Raw genomic sequence first — 18,162 nt, forward strand, 5'->3', positions numbered from 1 at the left:
GAAGTTTTGCCATTATCCAAAATGGCAACTATTTCCAATGATTATCAATAGAACTGAAGCCACAACCAGCAATGTCTCTTCAACAGTTGTAGATGAAAGCAAGGCTGTGCCCAGCAAGGACTTATGCCATCTCCCATTGTTTCTGAAGCCAGACTGCCCGCAGGGAAGATGTTAGCCTCTGAGTCACCATGTATGGGACAAGGATGGCACAGGAGAATGTGAAGGTTCTGGAAATGAGACTCCAGGTGCATCAGGCAGATAGTATGTTAGGGAACAGGACATAAAAAGATGAGGTGTTAGGGGACAAGGGGTGCAGGCGGCAGACTGAGGTTGTGCAAGGAATAGGTGTTGCAAAGCGGGAGAATGTGATAAAGAGTAAACTGAGAGGAGGAGGAGGAGAGAAAGAAATGTGGGAGGGCTGAGTGAATGTAGGGGTGGGTAGTGAACAGGAGGTGAGGGGAATTTAGAGGGAAGGTCCAGGAAAGGGGAAGTGTCCCTGCAGTTAGTGAATAAGGAGGCCAGGGTTTGTGTGGATGTATATTTAAGACTGAATTTGGATGACCCCACACAAACTGGCAGTGGGCAGATTCTCACCACAGGTGAAACAAACAAAACAAAAACAGAAATACAGAGTTTTGAGGGGTTCTTTATTCTCAATGTTGGGGTATCAGACCTGATTTTTGAACAGCTAGAGGTTGGCAATATTATGTGCTTAACTGCTCTGCTGGATCCTTGTAGCAGAAAAACCCCATCAGCTTGCTAGATAGTCTAATTCTCCTTTAATGCAGTCTTGTTAAATTCTACTTACCTAGTGTATTTTTAGCTAAGGCAGTAAAATATCCATTTTCTTCAAAACCACAGTCATCGCGATCTTAGCAGGCAAATAGGTTTTGTGCCTGGGCTGGTAAATTTTCTGCATAATTGTGCAATGGTTTCTTAATGCCTTAGAGGAAAGGAGAATTGTCCCATTCAGCCAGGAGGATGCAGCTGCTGCTCAGCAAATGACCCACAGATGTCACTCAGATGTCAATAGAGACTCCGCTAGAGCTTTAACACAGAACTTGTGAGGCAGCTTCTTACTGTGTGAGTGCAAAAGCCAAGCGTTTTGCTGACTCACAGGGCATCAGTAACTTTTCTGCCAAGGCGACATGTCACTGTGAGCTGAAAACATCTAGGACTCCCTGCAACAGGAAACTCTGGGATCTCCCTCCACTGCTGGAATTTAAACTGGCTGGCAATCACATTTCATTTCCTTTTATGGACAGCCTTGTCAAAACTACTTCTCTGCAGTGCAGTCTCAGCTGAGAATCTGTGACTCGTTTTTTATAATGAACTTTGGTATGCTTAGAAATAAGTGAGAACTTTAATAGGTGCATCACATCAAGACTTTTTAAGGGTGAATAAAGCTCTGTGCTAGGTCTGCCTCCCCCCGAGAAGATTTAATACAAGCCATCTTCTCTAGCATCAGCATTGCACCTATGGTCTGGCTCTGTGCTGGGTCTCCAGGAACCACGAAAGAGAATGTGCCTCAAAAGAGAAAGGGGGTGGGGAAAGGGCAAAAGTTGACTGGGCTGCAACAGCTTACACCAGGGAACAGGCAGACCACTGAGCAATCCCAGGATGTGGAGAGTCCAAAGATGGCTTTCCCCTTCTTTCCTACTCCATCTTTGCCCTTAATTCAGGAACAGAGCACTGAGGGTGAAAACCTGGCTCCACTGAAGTCAATGGGAGTTTGCCATTCACTTTAATGAGGCCAGGATTTTACACTAAGAATCAGTCCGGTATGCTCACTATGCAGAGATGTAATTGACTCTTCTAGGCACAAGGCAGCAGACTAAATTCTAAATACTCAGCAGCCTTTAATTTTTTAGCAAGTGGTCAGGAGTCAGTTTTGTCAGGAGAGAGAGGGCAGCCATTTGGTGGTGGTAGTTTAAACACACAACCTGCAAGGGCACCCAGCTCATTTTGAGTCTGTTCTGGCTTCTAGAAATACCTAGTTCAGAGTAGATGTGCTCAGACATTTATATACAGGTGTGACAAAGCACATTTCCCATACTCTTGTACAGCTGCGAAACACGGACACTACGCCACGCAGACTGGATAATGTTGGAGGCTTTCCACACAAAATGTCAACGTCGTATATTGGATATAAAGTGGAATGACTTCATCTGTAATGCAGATGTTTATGGTCATTTGGGTCTATAGACTACTGGGGCCATTGTCCGCAGGTGGCGCCTTATGCTTTTCAGCCATGTCGCAAGGATGCCACAAGACATTCCAGCGAACGCCGTTCTCCGGGTGGCTTGTAACATCCGGTATAAAATTCCACCAACCGAGGTGTAGAAGCGGCCCAGAGGCAGACCCCCCCCCCCATTAAATGGGTTCATCAAGCGTGTTCTGATGTTGGACGCTCAGGCTGTCAACCACTTGTGGCTGCGCAGGAACGGAACAAATGGCAAACGATCGCTACGGCCAACTGTCTGGCTACGTGTTGAAGAGAGAGACAGAGTGACAAACCAGGAATTTTCTGTAATATTTTTATGACTTATATGCACTGTGGTGATTTACTTGACTAGGGATTGCTACCTGGTGGGTGCAGAAGGGTTAAAATGCTCTTTGGGCAAAGCAGGAGTCATGAGGAGTCTGTTGTGAAGTTGCACTCCATACATTTTATGGAAATATGCTTATGAGTGTAAATATGATGTAACTGGAATATGCTTCATGCAAAAGGTCTCTTGTAAAGTATCACTATAAAGCTTATAATCTACTGAGTGTGTCCATCCTATTTGTATGAATGTATCATTCTCATATCTGAAGCTAGAAATATGAAGTATTACTCTGAAGTCCTATTGTAATTATGCAAAGTGTGGGCCATTAATCATGGTTTAGAATCTTGATGGCTCCCGTTGACCAGGACAATTGGTTGTAAATGGCTCTGTTTATTTGTAAGCCTTCCCGTGTTCCTGTGAGTCAGGCCAGAAAGAATGGAGGCTTGGGGTCTCACAGGACATGTGACCATGTCACCTCGTACTGGAATCCATCTTAAACCTGGTGCTTTTCAATTTAGAAGGAGGGGTGAGGACCCAGGGAGACAAAAGATTCCCACCTTGTGCCAAAGTCATAAAAGGGGGTGGAACAGAACAAAGGAGGCTGCAGTCATGAGAAATTCCCTAGTTACCACCTGAGCTGGAACTAACAAGAACTGTACCAGAAGAAAGGATTGGTCCCAGACTAACAAGGAGTCTAGTCTGTGAAAGAAGCTTATTGGAACATCTCTGAGGGTGTGATTTACCTGTATTCAGTTTCTTAAATATATTAGGCTTAGACTTGCGTGTTTTGTTTTATTTTGCTTGGTAGCTTTCTTTGTTCTGTCTGTTATTACTTGAAACCACTTAAATCCTACTTTTTATACTTAATAAAATCACTTTTGTTTATTAGTAAACACATAGTAAGTGATTAATACCTGGGGGAGCAAACAGCTGTGCATATCTGTTATAGAGGGCGGACAATTCATGAGTTTACCCTGTATAAGCTTTATACAGAGTAAAACGGATTTGGAGTTTGGATCCCATTGGGAGCTGGGTGTCTAGGTGCTGGAGACAGGAATACCTGCTGAGTGGTTTTCAGTTAAAGCCTGCAGCTTTGGGGGCATGGTTTAGACCCTGGGTCTGTGTTGCAGTGGAGTAGCATGTATGGCTCAACAAGACAGGGTTCTGGGGTCCCAAGCTGGCAGGGAAAACGGACTGAGAGGTAGTTTCAGCACATCAGGTGACAATCCTAAAGGGATCTCTGTGACCAAACTCATCACATCTGTAGTGATTTGGAGTGGTATGAAAGGTCGTTAAGGAATGGATTAAACCAACCCATATCAATAGAAGATCTGGAAAGATAATGGGGAATGCTACAGACTGGGACAGTCACACCTAGTAACCAACAGCCAAGAGGAAGGAGATTCTCTCTCACACACCTCCCTGCAGGGAAGCAGAGCAAAGGCCTGAGCTGGAGAACAAAGGTGACTATGTTAAGAACTGGTCTTTGTGGGGAGACAGCAGCTCATACCTGGGACTAAGAGACAAAGAGACAGAAAAGAAACCAAAATGGGTCCTAGAGCAGCATGGCTCAATGGAGCCCTGGCTTTAGGCAGTATGGAGTATGTCTTAACCTTTGCTTATCTATGCTAATCCAGGAGCGCTGGAATCTCAGTAGAAGCGGGGACCTATGAGGCCCCACCCCTGCTTCTCCTCTTCCCTGAGGCCCCGCCCCCCTCTGAGGGGTGGGGACACTGGCCGGGGGCTGCTCTCGGGCACCCTGGCCCATCGGCCCAAGACAGATGGCAGGTCTGGGACTCCCCACAGTGGCCTGGGCTCCCTGGAGAGTTCTTACCATGGCCCAGCTCCGGCTTCTGGCCTGATTGGGGGTGGGGCCTCAGGGAGAAGAGGAGCCAGGGGTGCAGCCTCATGGAAAGGGGGGGCTAAGGCCCACAAGAGCTTCCCCACTGCAGAGTGCAGCCCTTGCCTGCACTGCTCCATGCCTGCCCAAAGCTTGCAGTTTGGGGCCAACAAAAGGTGGGGACATGGCTCCCTTGGCCTCCCCCCAGTTCCAGTGTTCCTGTGCTAACCTAAGGACTTTCAGATTCTGTAGGCCAGGTGACTAATAAATTGTGACCTTATTTTGAAAAGTCTGCCTGGTGTCACTACAAATACTTGCTGAGGTATGTTGATCCTTGACAAGGGTGAAAGCCTCTGAACTGGAGTCTATCTCGGTTGGACCCGCTGAGCAGCGCTCACAGCGAGAAGCAGGAGTTCAGAGGTTCAGTTTCGGAGGTATTGAGACCACCTGGCTTACCCTTAACGAGAACTGGGACCCCTGGGAGGTGGTCTGGCACACTAAAGAGTTACCTCCAATCCAAGGGACTGTTTAAAAGCTGTGGCATAGCACAGCAGCTGTGGATCTGTGCTAGGTATTAACATAATCACACCGTAACAGGGTACAGACTCACCCCTGCGGCGCCTCCTGACGGTCATCCTGGGAATTAGCTCTTCGACCCAGGAGCACCCTCTGCAGGCCAATGTCCCGCTTCCCGCTGGGTCTTGAGTCCCTCTAGGACCCCAGTGCCCCTTTCAGACCAGGGTGCCGCCCCCTGCAGTATCCCACAGTCTCCCTGGGTCTACCCTCCCCAGGGAACCCCCAACCCTCTATCCCCACCTCACCTCAGTATAAGGCTACTGCCAGTCACCAACTAGCCCCCACTCCCTAGGGCAGATTGCAGTATAAGCCACTCATCACAGGCAAGGAGGGGTTTGGACCTGCTGCCTCAGCCTAGCCTTGGGCTGTCCCCTGAAACCACAGTACCTATTTGTCCTTGTACTAGGCCACAGCCTGGGAGTTTCCAGGCCAGAGCTCCCCGGCTCCCTTGGCCTTCCCCCAGCCCTGCTCCACTCCAGGTACCTTATCTAGCAGCCAGGCCCATCTCCCTCCACAGCTAGAGGAGACTGTCAACTTCTGGCTTCACTAGCCTTTATAGGGCCAGCTGGACCCTGATTGGGGCATGGCCCCCAGATGAGGCTGCTTCCCCTAAGCAGCCCAGCTTTTCCCCTGCCACAGCCCTCTCCCAGGGCTGTTTTTAACCCTTTCAGGCCAGGAGCGGGTAACCACCCAGCTACACACACACATACTACTAACATCTATTTTAAAGGCAAATCCTACTATACAATGGTCTTTACTACCTAATGCTGTAAATTGAATCTGAACACCAATTTACATCTTATTTTTGCCAACCCACTTTCAGACATCACCAGTTTCATTCCCACTCCTATTCTGTTCCATTAAGAGAATATTAAAGCATGTGTCTATGCTTATAGAAACATACATAAATCGCATGGTTTTACAATGCATCATAGGAATAATGCCACTGCAGCCCTAATGCTTCAGGGGGACTTTGAAAAGAGGCGACCACACTGCAGTCAGCCATGTATTTGTAATGTGATATTCATGGCTCATACAGAATGTGGTAATGGTAAGAAAAATCCATTTTGCAAGAACTTCAAAAGTTATGGGAAGAAGAGATGCAAGGGAGCTCTGAGAATATTTTCTGATGGATGAAAATGATACCAGCACAATAAGCTGTAGTGAATATGAGAACATAATGTAACATGTTAAAAGAAACCAGTAGCCATTTCTCTCAGCCTAGCAGTATAAGAGTTTGCAAGACAGGAGGCAATTCTCACCCTAAATTGTGAAGTGTATTTTTTTCTCTCTCATTTTTTTCAAAAATACTTATAACTCGAGCCTATGACAGGCAGCCATGTTAATGAAAAGTGATGTAACTGGTGGCTGGAAATCGTAATTAATGCCCCTTTAAAATCTATTCTTGATCACTATTGATGACCACTAGTGATTCTTGTTCTTACAGTACCTTGTAATTTTCTAGGGCCAAATTCTACTCACTGCTACCAGTATAAACCAATGCAGTCAATTACACCCACATCATAAAGAGCAGAATCTGGCCTTTCGGCCTTTTGGTGGTAGCACTGAATTAGCTTGCTTTTGGAGGTGACAATAGACATGTCTGTTTGCAGTGGAAATTTAATCCTGTAATATTTGCAGGGCAAAGCAGCTGGAAAGATGCCCTCAAAGATGCCATTGGGTACCTTAGTGTAGGGGGAACCCCAGATGGCAGAAAATGAGAATACCCAGCTCTACATCACCTACTCCTTCCTTCCTAGCAATAGGGAATGTTTTACAGAGATGGGGCAGGGATGTCAGGTAGTGTTGCTATGCGGGACCAAAGAACAATATGTTGCAGCTGATTCTTGTCAGAGTATTGGCCCAGCAACCAATATAAGTCAATCAGGAAAGCCAATTTGTGAATACCTGGAGGATGAAGGGGTAATCACTAGCAGCCAGCACAGATTTACCAAGAACAAAACATGCCAAATCAGCTTGATTTCCTTCTTTGACAGGGTAACTGGTTTGATTGATAGGTGGAATATGGTGGATATAATATACCTGGACTTCAGCAAAGCTTTTAACACAGTCCCATATCACATTCTGATAAGCAAGCTGGAGAAATGTGGGCTTGGCAGAACTACCATTAAAGTGGATACATTATTGGTTAAACAACCACAAACAAAGAGTAATGGGGTTCTACAGGGATCTGTTTAACATCAATACTATGACCTAGATATAGGAATAGAGAACATACGGATCAAATCTGCAGCTGACGTAAAGCTGTGGGAGGTTGCCAACACTTTGGAGGATAGAGCTAAAATTCAGAGGGATCTTGATAAATTGGAGAACTGGGATATAAACAACAAAATGAAATTCAAGAAAGACAACTGTAAGGTGCTACGCTTTGGGAAGGAGCAAATGCACAAATACAGATTGGGAGATGACTGACTTGGTGGCAGCACTGCTGAGAAGGATCTGGGACTTGTGGTGGATCACAACCTCAACATGAGTCAGCAATGTGATGCCGTTGCAAAAAAAAAAAAAAAAAAAAAGTCAATGCAATTTTAGGTTGCATTAACAGAGGCATAGCATGCAAGTCATGGGAGGTGATAGTACTGCTCTGCTTGGAATTGGTTAGGCCTCAGCTGGAGTACTGTGTCCAATTTTGGTCACTAATGTATAGAAAGGATGTAGAGAAACTGGAAAGGATCCAGAAGTGAGTGACAAAGATGATCAAAGGGATGGAATGGAAGCCATATGAGTAAAGGCTGAAGGAACGGGGGGAGGGATAGCTCAGTGGTTTGAGCATTGGCCTGCTGAACCCCCAGGGTTGGGAGTTCAATCCTTGAGGGGGCCATTTAGGGAACTGGGGTAAAAATGTGTCTGGGGATTGGTCCTGCTTTGAGCAGGGGGTTGGACTAGATGATCTCCTGAGGTCCCTTCCAACCCTAATAGTCTATGAAATCTATGAACTGAGTATGTTTAGTTTAGAAAAGAGGAGATTAAGGGGGGACATGCTGCTGTCTTCAAATAATTGAAAGGCTGCCATTAAAAAGATGGAGAAAAGTTGTTCTCTCTTGCCACAGAGGGCAGGACAAGAGGCAATGAGTTCAAACTACAGCACAGCAGATTTAGGTTAAGTCTCAGGAAAAACTTCTTAACTCTAAGAACAGTAGGACTATGGAACCGACAGCCTGGGGAGGTTGTGGACGTTCCTTCACTGGAGATTTTCAAAAGGAGGCTGGATAGCCAACTGTCTTGCATGGTTTAGCCACCACAAATCCTGCATCTTGGCAAGTTGTTAGACTAGATCAGGGCTTCTCAACCTTTTTCTTTCTGAGGCCCCACACGACATGCTATAAAAACTCCACGGCCCGCCAGTGCCACAACACTGTTTTTCTGCATATAAAATCAGGGCCAGCATTAGGAGGTAGTAGGCAGGGCAATTGTCCAGGACCCCACGCCACATGGGGCCCCGAAAAGCTATGTTGCTCAGGCTTCGACTTCAGCCCCAGGTGGCAGGCCTCAGAGCCCCAGGGCTTCAGCCCCTCACAGCAGGGCTTGAACTTCCTGCTGTGAGCCCCAGCAAGTCTAAAACTGGCCCTGCTCACGGCCCTACCCAGGAGGCCCTGGACCCCTGGTTGAGAACCACTGGACTAGACGACCCTTGCGGTCCCGTCTAACCCTATGATTCTATGAAAGTTAAAGCTGTTAAAGGATTCAGACCCATCTTCCCCCATGATCAAGGAAGGCAAAACAATGACTTAGCATCACCTTTATCTCTTTCCTACCCTGCAAATCAGTGCCAGGCATGAGCTTGGCCCATCTCAGGATTAAGCCCTTATAAGCTATATATAGCTGGCGACATCCTTGTCTTTCACTGGTATAAATAAGCAGTAACTCCACTCAAAGGAATCACACTGGCATAAAATTGGTAAATGAGATCAGAACTGGGTCCGCTGTATATCACATATTCTCACTGTGTATACACCAGTCAATGTTACATTATCTCTCAGCTCCTAAATAACCACAGTTGGAAAAAATCTCCCTACTGCCTATCTCATGTGATGAATATTATGTGCAGTGCATAATTTCTTTCACATTTGATGTATACAGTGTCCACTGGCACACAGTTAAGAATGGCTCAGTTGTAGATTGTCATTCATGGGTGGCAAAAGCAAAGAGGAGCTAGCAGTCAGTGAAGTGAGAATAAAGTGCTCTTTTCCTTGACTTCAACAGGGACCAGACTTTTTTACTCTTAACTGGGCTAAATGCTGTTCCTGGGAATCCATATGGGCCAGTGAGAGCCCCATGATCAGTTTCAAAGCCTAAGGTCGGAAGTGAAGGCACATTATCTCTGACCTTGTACAAGGGGATTTAGCAACCTCTCTGTATGCCACAGAGAATCTCAGCTCTCCACAACAGCATCTGCAATGTGCAGAAACACAAAGGCACAGAAGCCTGCACAGAGAACAACAGCCCATGCCTGGCACTCTTCCCCATGACCTGTACTACTAGCTGTAGCCATTTGCACAGGCACAGTGGGGTGGATTCCATCCCTCAGCTATTTTGCATGGCGTCTAAGCCCTTTTACAGGGACGTTACTCTATATCCAGGATTTAGCCCTTGTTTTATGTTGCTGTGCTACATTTTAGTCCACAGATTAAACCTAACACCAAGACAGATTATAAAGATTACTCAGATCTCATTTAGGCACTTAAATGATACAGCCAGACTTTCAGAAAAGCTCAACATTCAGCAGTTCCAAAAAGGTGCCTAAATGGGAGCTGAGCTCTATTGAAAATGTGGACAGTATTGCAAGGAAGTCTTTTTGTTTCTTTGTCCTTTTACCAAGCTAAACCACAAACAACTGCATTACAATATTGTTATAACTTTAAAGAATGAAAGGTAATTCAGAGTTAAAACTGAAATGTACAACCAATGTTCTCCAACACGTAGGCACAGCACATCACCTACTTCACTTGCCCAAAGTGCCTTGGCATTGGGAGAATAAACAGGACATATCTCCCTCCACACCATATGTCAGCATCAGTTTGTGACTGCACTTCATCAGTTGACAGAACTGAATACCAACCTAAATTAAAACTTTGTATGCATAGGGACAGTACCATATTCATGTGTACTTTACAAGGCTATGTCGGATAATGAGTTGCCATGGTAAAGTTGTGGTGATGACAGGTTACATGACGTCAAACTCAACAATAACGTTTCAGCAGAATGAAAAAAAATGTATCGGAAAAAATATTAAGCAGATTCTTGGAACGAATTAAGCTCTTTATATGTAATGAATAAAAAAATTGTACCACCTGCCTTACTTTTCCTTGGTCAATGTATCCAGACCAGATTGGGCTCTTCTAAACATCTGGCCATTTGTTCTGATTTATGTGCTCAGAAAACTGAAACTAATTGAGCAAGTCATTTTCATTTCATGCAGGTAATTTATAAAATTTCCTATAATCAAAGCCCTACTTGAATCGTGGGATGATTGTCAAATAATTGTGGCTGAGTTGCGGACAAGACATGGAAAATCATGGAAAAGTAATAATGAAACTTTATTAATTACTGTAATTTGGAAAAGCCAGAGAAGACCTATTTGTTCAAGAAAAATTTGCTGGAACAATATAAGCACTCAAGTATTATGTTATGCCCATTACATTTTTTGATAACCAAACATTTTGCTGTAACTATATTATGGTCATTAATGTTCAGGGCTGACAAGCAGGCAACCCAGCTACCAGCTACCAGGGGCCTTACCTATAATGGATTTGTGAATAAGTTTTTCCCTGATAAAAAGAAGAGCTGTTTGTTGTAAGTAAAATGTTTCAGCCATGCTGCCAATAAGACTTACTGATCATCAGCTCTCAGTTTTTGTCATCCAACAAACAAAAATCTTCCTATCACTTTACAACACTTCACATGTCTTTTAAGGCTTCCTGCAAAACCCATTTATCTTCCTGGGCTTTTAGGGCCTGATGCAAAGTTAGTGAAGTCAATGGAAAGACTCACCTTGACTTCAATGGACTTTAGATCAGTCTGTAAGGGAAGAACCAATGAAGAGGGCTGGAGTTTGGTGGTAAAATGGGCTATCGTATGGCTCCGGTTATTATTTTCCAGATAGCAATTTTTAGTGCTTGGGAGTATAAGGCTACTGGTTGCAGTGTTTTAGATTGTTTTTTAAATATGTCATATCTACCTAGTACTCTGAATAGGCATTGTTCTGTACATATAGCTGTTATGTATATAAATGATAGGAAATAAATATTCATGAATACTTCTTTTTGCATTATTTGCCTAGTTCTAGTCATGACTATATTAATGGCATGCAAGACATTTCAGGAAATGAAAATGTTCACTGTTCCAAATATTAAGGAAGGCAGACATTGCTGAAATGTTGTAAGTCATTTAAACCACAATATAAAAATCGCTTGAAAATACATTTAGGATTTAACAACACTTTTGAAGAGGGAGCAACATGACATTTATGTTAGACCTAGGTTTACAGATGTTAGATCAGTTTATTTAACGAGGCCTCTAATATGTTCTCAGCATCATGGCAATGGTTAATTTATATAAGTAATAAATTAACAAGGAGGCGTGGGCTGTAAAGTGGTAGCATTTAAACTTGCCAATTGTCTTAGGTAACTAAGTAAGTATTTGCAGCATTCAGGGTATTTCCTATAGTAAATATAGAGGAGTTCAAGAAATATTGCAGATACTGAAATTACCCTGTATGTTTATTTTAGGTTAAACTGGCAGGGTTTTGAGGGTCATGGCTGTATGTTCTCCTTACATGTGATAAGTTACACTGAGTGCTTGTAAACCAAGTACCTTGAAATTTGGAGCATTTTGTCCTAATTTTTCAGAAGTAACCAGAACTGAATTTTCAGAAAATCTTGAATACCCAAACACTGCAAATCAGGCCCTTTTAAGATGTTTCATTGGTGCACCTAAAATCACTAGTCAGTAAGGCCCAAATCCTCAAAGATATTTAGGTGCATAACTTCCTTAGGCCTTGGCTACACTCAGGAATTCACAGCGCTGCTGTGGCAGCACTGCCGCGGCAGCGCTGTGAAGCACAAGCGTAGTCGCGCCGCCAGCGCTGCGAGAGAGCTCTCGCAGTGCTGTATGGACTCCACCTCTCCGAGGGGAGTAGCTTGCAGCGCTGCGAGGGAGCGTGCAGCGCTGCAGGCTCTGATCACACTGGCACTTTACAGCGCTGCACTTGCTGCGCTCGGGGGGGGGGGCGTTTTCACACCCCTGAGCGCAACAAGTTGCAGCGCTGTACAGCACCAGTGTAGCCAAGGCCTTAGAAATCCATGGGAGTGAGTTAAATACCTAAATACCTCTGGGGATCTGGGCTTAGAGCTAGTTGAAAAATTTCCCATGGAACAGTTTTCCATCAGAAAATGTAGTTCAGTCGGAATTGAAATATTTTTGCAGGAGTGTGTTGATTTCAATGAAATTTTCAATGGGGAAAAAATCAAAATGAATCATTTTGACTCTGTTTAGGTTTAGTGTTTCTTTTTGATAAAGTAAAAATGTTTTGTTCCAACTTTATAGTTTAGATTCAATTTGGCTTATATTACATTTAAACATTTATTATATGTTTTGACAGTTTAAAAACAAGACATTTTATCAAAACATTTTGTTTCAATAGTTGAGAATTGAATTTTTGGATAATTTTCATTTTTGGGGAAATTTAGACATTATTGGGTTTTGTTGCAATTCAGAATGAAAACAAATATGAAGTACTAAATTTTTCAACAGAACAGAAATTCCAGTTTCCAATGAGCTCTACTAGTCAATTTTGAAAATGTTAAGCCATAGAAAACAATTTCTGCACAAGGAGCAGTTTGCATCATAACTCTCACTGCCCTCATGACAAATAATATTCCTCACTTTGAACCAAAATTCACCTTTATTCCATATTTGGAATAAACATTCCATGTTGTTAAGGTCAAGACTATAACAGAGTTTAAAAAAGACCTAGATAAATTCATGGAGGGTAGGTCCATCGATGGTTATTAGCCAGGATGGGCAGGGATGGTGTCCCCTAGCCTCTGTTTGCCAGAAGCTGGGAATGGGTGACAGGGGATGGATCACTTGATGGTTACCTGTTCTGTTCATTCCCTCTGGGGCACCTGGCACTGGCCACTGTTGGAAGACAGAATACTGGGCTAGATGGACTTTTGGTCTGACCCAGTATGGCCGTTCTTATGTTCTTATATTTACCTGCTTTTATCCTGCACTAGTTATTAGGCTAAAGTGAGCATATGTCTCAGTTTTAATGGGGGCATCCTTATTTTTTCATATGATGTCCCAGGAACTTCCTTGTGGACACTCAGTTTTTCATTTCATCACAGAGTTTGGATTGTTTTTCAGCTCCAAAATATTTACACAGTATCACTGCCTGGAGTAGAACTTGCTCTCCATTTCCCAGGAACAAACAGTCCAAATGAATGAGTATTTAGTGTGATGAACAGTGTTTGGAATGAACAGAAAAATCAGATGAATGTAGACACAACCAAAGCTCTTCTATGGTTTAAAGAAAGTCCTAGCAACACTTGTTCCATGGTTAACTCATTCAGAACACCAATCCAAGAAATATATTTCTGTTGCTGCTGAGTCAAAAGCTGGCAGTAGCAAGACCAAAAAAAGGAGCTTTACCAAACCAAGGAAATTACCATTATGTTCAGTAAACAACTTATCCAACAAGTCCCAGAAAGCCAAATTATTCTTTGCAAGGAAGAGGGTAATTGAGATCAGAAACTTGAGCACGTTCTTCCAGTGCCGGGTTTCTACATTAATTATGTGCTCGCTTTCCACATCCATGCATTTATTCAGCTTGAGCCTGGACTCTACCACCATCCATTTGGAGTAGGCCATAACATAGCTGGGTGACTTTTCATGTTGCTTCAGAGCATTAGCTAAGTTATGCCAGTAATTGTACCTGGAAAGTGCAAGCAACCATTTGGCATTCTTGTCAAATATTTTGCAACAAAAATATAACATTTTGTCAGTTGATTTCGAGTAAACTATCCAACGCCGATTCAGTTTCTCACCATTCTTGGGTAGTCTTTCACAGTGTGACTTTGAAAAGTGTTGCTTCTGCTCTTTTACTGGAAATGTCATATCCTCGATTTTGCCCAGCCCATTCAAAATTGTGCAATCAATATTGGCAGAGTATAGGATCGCTGGCCATAAATCAGAATTTGATGTATCAATTTGTGGTGTGCAATTTTTCTCACTGCTGTTTCTGTCATCATGCAAGGCTGATTCTTCTTTATCATTTCTCTCCTCTTCATATAAACCAGATTTTTCTTTGTCATTATTTTCCTTTTCATGTGAGCCACGTTCTTCTTTATCATCTCTCTCCTTTTCACCACCAGGAAAACTGGATGATTCTCCATCACTCCATACAAATCGTGCATCAAAGTCATGAAATGGGCTACAAATACAATAAAAATAAGGTATTCAAAAGTTTAACAATAGAGGGGGGGCGCCGAAGATGCTCCTCGCCTGGGGCACCAATTGGTCTAGGGACGGTCCTGATGCTACACAAGAGCTCTAGTTTCATGGGGCTCCTACTGAGCTGTTTGACCTTGAGTAAACCAGACAGTTCTCTATAATCAGCTTTCCCAGATGGCTTTTAAAGTCAGCATCAGAATCTCAGAGTTCAATCACTAGGATATCTCTCTTTGTTACTGGAAATTAATGGACGGTACCATGAGACCCCAGGATCTTTGGATAATTAAGATGTTATTGCTCTAGTGTGGCAAAACCAAAGCTAGAGATTGGTACATTAACATTCTGGTATTTTTCCCCTAGTTTTCTTGTTCTTTTCCACTCCCTCAACTGCGGTGTCTTTATTAAAAATAGTCACTAAGCTAGTTGAGCCATCCATTTTCATGCCCACGGAGCTTCAAGCAGTTCCCCCGTACTTATCAGTGTTTACTAAATTAAATCTTGAGTACAGTCCACTATTGGGAAAGTGATGCAGATGGGTGATGTCTATTTACAGAAATATAAAATAAGCACAGAGACTGCAATCAGTCTATCTCTGCACACCAGTAGCTTATTCCTCAGAGCACCACAATTATCAAATGAAACTGTGTGCAAAATGAAGTGCTGTTAAACTTCAGCTAAACTGGGGGTGTAAGTCAGTAACAAATTCAGAGTTTGTGCACAATGTACAGGCACAGATTTAGGGCTGTCAATTTGGGACATTGATTAAGATTTTTAAAAAAAGTTAGGAGTGAGAATTTGAAACCTACTGCACAGCCCTTTTCCACAAGAGGGGTTTGCTTTTATAACTGCCTAAAATGGATGCAAAATGAGGGCATCTTCCTCCAGCTTTGCAGATCTATTGGAGCAAATTATATTTATGTGCTTCAAGAAGTGATTTCAGTCACTGAAAATTAGCAAGGATTAAATAAGATTCCATCGAGATAATCATTAGCAATGACATCAATGTCCTTTTCTTATTTGTCAGCATTGCTACACTATGCACATGTCTCATTCCAAGTGACACTCAAGATCATGAATATAATTGTGGTTCCCTCAATTCTGTAAGTGATGAGCCAGTACAATTGTCAAAAATTCTGATCAATGTGGAGAAGAGAGACAGTAAAACATCTTTCTATAAAGTCAATCTAGGTTATATAGCCCCTATTCCTGTAGTTTCCAAGCACCTCTGAATCTTTAATACAAAATCCCCATGAGATAAAGAGGTGCTATGATCTTCATTGTGCAGATGGAGATCTGAGGAACAGAGGCCTAGATTTACAAAGGTACTTAAGCACCTAGAAAATCACAAGAACAAACTGAAATTCAAATAGCCTGAGTGAGGCACCGAGGCTCCCCATACAATGAATGGGGAAAGATAGGCACAGACTGTGATTCACAAAAGCCAGCTTGCTAAATGGGGAGCTGCCTAAACTAGCCAACAGGAGATGCTGACAGGATGTTAAGCCCTGCCCCTCCCATGGAGATAGGTGCCTAAGTCTGGTCTGAAGGGAGGCATTTATCTCTGCTTGCAATTTATAGCTGGGAACCCCCTTTGGAGTTAGGCACCTACAATGTTTTCTGTAAGAAGCCTGGATTGGGGGGCGGGGCACGGAGAAGGACCACCTCCTTTATAACTTTTAGCTCAGTGGTTAGGGTACTCGTGTGGGATGTGGGAGACACTCAGTTCAAGTCCCCCATCCAGCTGGTTAGGAGAAGGGATTTGCCACCTCTCAGGTGAGTGCCCTAACCATTGGGGTATGGAATATTCTGATATGGAGCTTCACCAGTCTTTCCTGTTGAAGCTGTTGCACTGTTGAAGCATGGCTTTCTGGGACAAAGTCCCCCTTTCTGTAGGTATGGCTGCATTCTTTGTACCTACATTTCTTACCTTGCTTTTGGCTGTATTAAAACAAATTTTGTTTGAATGGGCCTACCTTACAAGCGACCCAAATCACTCTGTATGACAGCCATGTCTTGGTCACTATTTACCATTCTACCAATCTCTGTGTCATCCACAACTTTTATCAGTAATGATTTTATATTTGCTTCCAGATCATTGATTAAATGTTAATATGCATTGGGCTTAGAACAGATCTCTGCAGAACCCCACAAGTTACACTCCCATTCAATGATGATTTCCCCATTGACAACTGCTTTTTGTGATTTGTCAGTTAGCCAATTCTTAATCCATTTAACCTGTCCTTTATTAATAATGTACAGTCCTAATTTATTGTGAGAATATCATGCAATACTAAGTCCAACGCCTTACAAAAGTCTAAGTATATTACATCTGTATAGCTACCATTATCATGCAAATTTGTAATCTCTACAAAGAATGAAATCAGGTTTGTTTGGCAAGACCTATTTTTCCATAAAACCATGTTGAATGGCTTTAATTATATTTCCATCCTTTAATTATTTATCAGTTGAACCCTATATCAGCTTTTCCATTTTTTTGCTCAGGATTGATGCCAGGGTAACCAACTTAGAATTAACCAGTCATTGCACTTGCCCTTTTTAAATATTGGCACAACATTAGCACTCTTTCAGTCTTCAGGAATTTTACCGATATTCCAAGAGTTCTTTTAAAAATTGTTGTCAGCAGGCCAGAGATCTCCTCAGACAACTCTTTTAGGTCTCTTGAGTGCAAGTTATCCTGGGCTGCTGATTTTAAAAATGCTTATAACTAGTAGATGTTTAATATTCTCCTTGGTTACTAAGAGACTGGAAAGTACTTCATCATCCTCATGTGATACAAGCACATCATTCTGCTTCTTTCCAAATACAGAATAGAAATATTTATTTAACACTTCTGCTTTCTCGCCATCATAAAACTCTTTATTGTCCTTAGTCCTTGTAACAGTGTGGACTCACCCCTTCGGCGCCTCCTGTTGGTCATCTCAGGTAATTAGCATTTCCAGCCTCCAGAGCACCCTCTGAAGGCCAGTGTCCCGCTACCGCTTGGCCCCCCATGTCCCTCCCGGACCCAGTGCCCTGTTGTCTGGGGTGTTGCCCCCTGGCAGTAACCCCTCACAGCTCTGGGTCTCCCCCTCCTAGGGGAACCCCCACCCACTATCCCCACTTCGCCTCAGTGTTAGGCTACTGCCCACTCTCTATCTAGCCCCCGTTCACTGGGGCAGACTGCAGTATAAGCCACTCATCACAGGCAAAGGGTTTGGACCTGCTGCCTCTGCCTACCCATGGGCTGCCTCCTGCAACTCAAGTGCCCCCTTTGGCCTTACCCTAGACCTGCAGCCTGGGGCTTTCCTAGGCCGGAGCTCCCCAGCTCCCTTGGCCTTTCCCCAGCCCTGCTCCACTCTAGGCACTTGGTTAAGCTCCCTGCAGCCAGGCCCTTCTCTCCCTGAACACAGAGAGAGACTGTTGAGCTCCTGGCTCCCAGCCTTTTTATATAGGCCAGCTGTGGCCTAATTGAGGTGTGGCCCAGCTGCGGCCACTTCCCCAAATCAGCCCAGCTTTTAGAGCTGCAGCCCTCTCGAGGGCTGCTTTCAAGCCCTTCCAGGCAGGAGCGGGTGTCCACCCGGCTACAGTCCGGCTCGGTGTGGATATTTCCCTGTTGTCTTTAGTTTCCCTTATCAATGTTCTACACTTCATAATTTTGAATATAAAGTGATTGCTATCTACTTCCTCTTTTCCTCTCTATTTGTTTTATTTGTATCTGTATTA

Source organism: Terrapene carolina, unplaced genomic scaffold, assembly GCF_002925995.2.
Source record: "Terrapene carolina triunguis isolate 2854851 unplaced genomic scaffold, T_m_triunguis-2.0 Scaffold132, whole genome shotgun sequence".
Classification (NCBI taxonomy): Eukaryota; Metazoa; Chordata; order Testudines; family Emydidae; genus Terrapene; species Terrapene triunguis.